The sequence below is a fragment of the Lactuca serriola genome, chromosome 6 (genome assembly GCF_051521515.1).
Source record: "Lactuca serriola cultivar US96UC23 chromosome 6, Lser_US96UC23_V15, whole genome shotgun sequence".
Lineage (NCBI taxonomy): Eukaryota > Viridiplantae > Streptophyta > Magnoliopsida > Asterales > Asteraceae > Lactuca > Lactuca serriola.
In genome coordinates this window covers 157,480,394-157,485,519 of record NC_136413.1, presented here as the reverse complement: position 1 = coordinate 157,485,519, position 5,126 = coordinate 157,480,394, and positions in this window count along the sequence as shown.

The window sequence follows — 5,126 nt, the reverse complement described above, 5'->3', positions numbered from 1 at the left end:
AATAATGTCTAAAAGACTTTCGTTGCAATTTTTTGTTAAATGTTCATCAAAATAAATAAAGCTTGCATGGTGAAAATCACGATGTTAAATGGGGGATTTAAGATCTTGATTATACAAAGTTACTAGCTTTTATACCCATGCAATTAGGGCCAAATTAGGATCCTGAACAACTTCGAGCTACTTAATCATAAACCTAATTTCACATTATATTTATAGGTAAAACAAAAACACAATCATACAACCAATTATAGATATCCATATTGAATTACAACTTATAGTCTAGAAATTGAATAAAAAACAACATCTATTAAACAAAATCCTGAAAATCATACCAAATTCAAAAACCTCGTAACGAATCACCACTTAATACCCTTTAAACTAATAAAATTTCATCCTTTTTAGCAAGTGATTATGTAACAGAAATCATGATAACCACAAAACTATAAATAATTACATACTCATTAAATAAATAGTTGAAATGAAACCAACATTCATAAACAATCCACCCATATCATGCACATGGTGTATCTCCCACATTACATTTGCCTTTTCAATATTTTTCATCATTTCTTAAATTAAGCCTAACGTGAATCAACTTGTAACATCCCAAAATAATGATAAATTTTTTTATTTAAAATTGTCGAAACCATACATCATGTGTCTCAAATCCACCATCAAACAAATGTATCAAAAACATAAGAGTAATATGATCATTGATGCATAAATCATAAGGGGATGTTATGCGATCAAGTCGATCCCTTCCCTCTCGAATTGGAAGTACTTGAAAGTGTTAAACAACAAAACAATAAGCACAAAGCTTAATGAGTCCCCCAAAATATCATATACCATACATACATTGACATGGGCTACCTCCATGGTCTTTCATACAAGTGTCATGGGCTACCCTCATGATCTTTCATACCATTGCCATGGGCTGCCCCCATGGTCTTCCATTGTAGTTCCTTGGCTATCCCAAGGTCTTACGTATAAGTGTCATAGGCTACCCCATGGTCTTTCACACAAATGTCACGGGCTACCCCTACGGTCTTCCATGAAAGTATCACAAAGATAACTAGCATCCTACATAACACAATCCAGTGGGATGACATTGGTGCCTTCGACCCACGAGTACAGTGAGAAGACTCACCTCTCAGACGATAATCAACAACTACTGCTTTCACTGATGAAATACACATGTTATACACCACCTGGACAGTCACACAAGGTAAACCCTTAACCCACCTTCCAAAACTAAGAGTTTGACCAAAAGTCAACTCAAGCAAAAAAGTCAACAGTCAAAGTTGACTTCAGCCAACTGCCATGTTGTGGCTAACCTGTGACCACATCGTGGCCTAAAAACGACAAAACAGTCGATCCACCCAAGTTATCACACTGTGGCGATCAGGATGTCACGTCGTAGGCATTGGGTTCTTAACAACTTAATGGGTTAAGCTATTTTCTTCGATCTCAATAACACCAAAGTTTAGATCTAGTCCTTCCTGTGGTCTAATGTATAAAGTTTCCAACTTTATCCCTTACGACCTCTCAAGAGATCAAGATCTCAAACCCGAGGTCCAATATAGGCAAAACATGACATGAACTTAACCATTAAGCACTTAATCTCTAAAGTTGTTAGTTCATCAACTCCAAAAGAGTTTCCAACACCAAAACTAACATAAAAGTTGGTGCTTTATAAACATGCATGTCCAATGCATGTCTTGAACTCTTATTAGGTCAAAATAAGGATTATGATAAAAAAAAATCTCATGCATGGCTCAAAATCCAACCATACTTTAGATCCAAAACATCAACCACTCCAAACGTCCTAGAGATTCATAAAGTTGCAAACTTTATGGGGTCTCACAATCCCAACTAACAAGAACAAGAAGAATATGGGACAAAACTAAGGATCTAGCAACCTAACAACATAAAGGTCAAGTTATGTACATTTACATAGGTCAAAAAATATGCTAGAATGAGGAATGAAAACTTGTTTTCTAGATCTTGGCTCACTTCTTCTTCCTTCTTCGTTCAAGATCTTCCAAAAGCACCAAATGAGCTTCAACAATGGAGGAAAGAAATTAGAGTTTATTTAGAGCTTAGGAGGGTTATGGTCCATGGAGGCTGAGGATGGACAAACCCTAGCCTCTTAATTCCTTTAAATAGGGTGCAAACTCAAAAAAATAGGGTTTAATTCACCAGATGGCGGTCACGCTATGGCGAATTAAATGAAGTTCACGTCCAGAAGTGTCTTGCCTAGAGGCGTAGCCACATTGAGGCAAAGGTGTGCCTTGGCCTACCCCACCAAAATTTAAGTATATATATATATATATATATATATATATATATATATATATATATATATATATAACTTTGTTAAATAAAAGGAACTAAGGTTGTGATATGACCCGTCCCATTCAAAACTACAGATTCCATATCTCGTTCGTATTTTGTAAATTATTTGGCCTACTATAAAATAAATTCCTGGCTACGCCATTAGCCTCGTCGTGTCGTGGTGGTGCCTCCACCATGTCGTGGAAACTCCAAACAACCAAACTTAAATAAATAAAATGTACCTCAAGATTCAGATGTTATACACCTAAAAATCAAAGAGACGAGAGAATAAAAATTAAGTGATTAATATATTTCACTTACCATATATTTAGACTTAGAGATAGAATAATGTTAAAGATACCGAACAATCAATTTTAGTTGAGAATCAAACTTTAGAACTTTATATTTCATAAATCATTATTTAGTGTTGGGGAGTAAAATGTAGGGTGATTGTGGAGAACCAAATTCCTTATGGATCGTGTAAGTTCACTTTTCGAATTGATATTTCCACCCTATGTCTGACTTATAGGACATTCGATCTAGGATAATCTAAAACGACACTTGTGTATCTAGGTAAAAAAACACAAGCCAAATTGTCAAAGAGTTATAAGTTTGTTCAAGAAGAAGAAGAGCTGAGAAGGGTTCTATATACTACTCAAAAGAGGAGTCGTATATATGCATGAAAGATTAAGGTTTAATCTTCTAAATTAGTTAGGGAAATCTCGAAATTAATGGTTTCCAAAACTGTTAAGATTTGTCAATCTTACCGTAATCACTACTAGAATTCGGTTTTTCCATAATAAAACTAATTCAAATTTTCGAAAACATTTTGGGGCACAGTCCCAAACCACTGCCAGGGGCTCTGTCCCTTGGACCCCGCTAGGGGGGATGCCCTTAGGACCGTGCAAAGGGGCGCCGCCCCCTTGACCCCTGCTTTTTTGTCTTACTGGCTTATAATTCGATCTTATATATGCATGCACTTTGCATTCATCAAACATATAATATATAGTAGAAACAATAAGCCCCTTAGCTCACATGTCAATTCCACTTACATAAAATGCCCAGTGACACAAAAATCACCAATAATTAGAACTTATAGAACTTTAGGAAATTAGAAATTAGAACCCACATCATAGACAGATTAGAAAATCGGTTGATAAAATGAACAACTATAAATCAAAAAACTCAGAGTGAGAGAAATAAAGTCACAGTACCATGAGGGATTTACTTTAGCTTTGCCACTTCGCTCACCCGTTTGACAAATTATCGTCTACTGATGCATCAATTTTGACACTTCAATATAATTATGAAGCTTATGAACTTCCTGTTAACAATCAACATTAATTTGGGGCCTCCAATCCAATTGGGCCATGGACGGTTGCCCAGGTTCCCTCCTCCCCCCTTACGAATCAGCCATGGACGGTTGCCCAAGTTCCCTCCTCCCCCCTTACGAATCAGCCATGGACAGTTGCCCAAGTTCCCTCCTCCCCCCTTACGAATCAGCCACTTCGACTGAACATGTTCCCGAAAACACTTGTCTATTTTCAAGCTTAATTTCTTGATCGCAATCATATTGAAAATTTGGAATGGATGGCTTGTCAAAAGTCGTATTTTAAATGAAAATGACAAGTGTTATTCAAAAAATTAATTTGTTACTTTTATAATACAGTTGCTATAATATTCAACTTATAAATTCTTTACAAACCTAAACCTATCATGATATTTCAAAAAATAAATATCTACTTTATTTAAACTCATTTTGATTTATAGATATCATCGATTCATCAATTTTCTCAATGTAAGGCCGAAGGGTGTAGTAGCGTCGATAGTGAAGGATACGTGAACCACACCCCCTGAAACACCACACATTGAGTGCGGTTTAAGGAGTGCAGGGTAGAGGTGAGTGGTATTTTACTCGTCCCATTCTCTTCATTTCATTGTATGTTGTATCACTAGTACAAAAAAGACCTACGATCACACTTTCCGAAAAACGGCCTGTGACAGTTTTTATTAAAAGTGTGACCAAAGGTCACTAAAAAAATTTAGAGACTGTTTTTGGATACATTTAAATTAGTTTATGTGGCCATTATATAGATGATCAAAACTTTAACCACACTTAATTATACCAAATGTGACAAATATTAGTCACACTCGAACACTGAGGCCATAGGTCACAAGTAGCCATATGTATCGATTACGATTGTCATACATTTTTTATGAAAGACAGTAGATAAGCGTATTATGACATGTGTCAGTTGTATGTGTGTCTATAACCTGGTGCCTTTTTAGCCACATAACAGACAAAATAGTTAAAATGTGATACATATGGTCACACTAAATATTTGTGTGTCTATAGGGGGTTCTAAACTAGTTGTACTTAGTTAACACAAGAAAAGAAAACAAGTTAGTATTGGTTATTTATGGTCATGTACCTTTTATTATGTGTGTCAAAATATGATGAATTGTCTTGAAAAAAATTGTGAGTGTAAGTGGAATTTGGTTATAGTTAAAATTATTATGTGTGTCTATAGGTAAATCTAGTTATAAAAGAAAAATAATTTGTGATCAATATAATTATAGTATGATCGTTGAATGTATGACTATGGTTATATAATGGTCATTGTTTTCGTGCTACTATATGTTTAAAGAATAGTCATCATAAAACGAAAATGTGTTGTTGTAAGTATTTACTGGTGACTTATTAATATATTTTGAACTTGATTAAGAATGTGGTTAACAAAAATAAATAACACCAAAATACCCTTTGTTGACAAGTCAACGATTTGACTTCT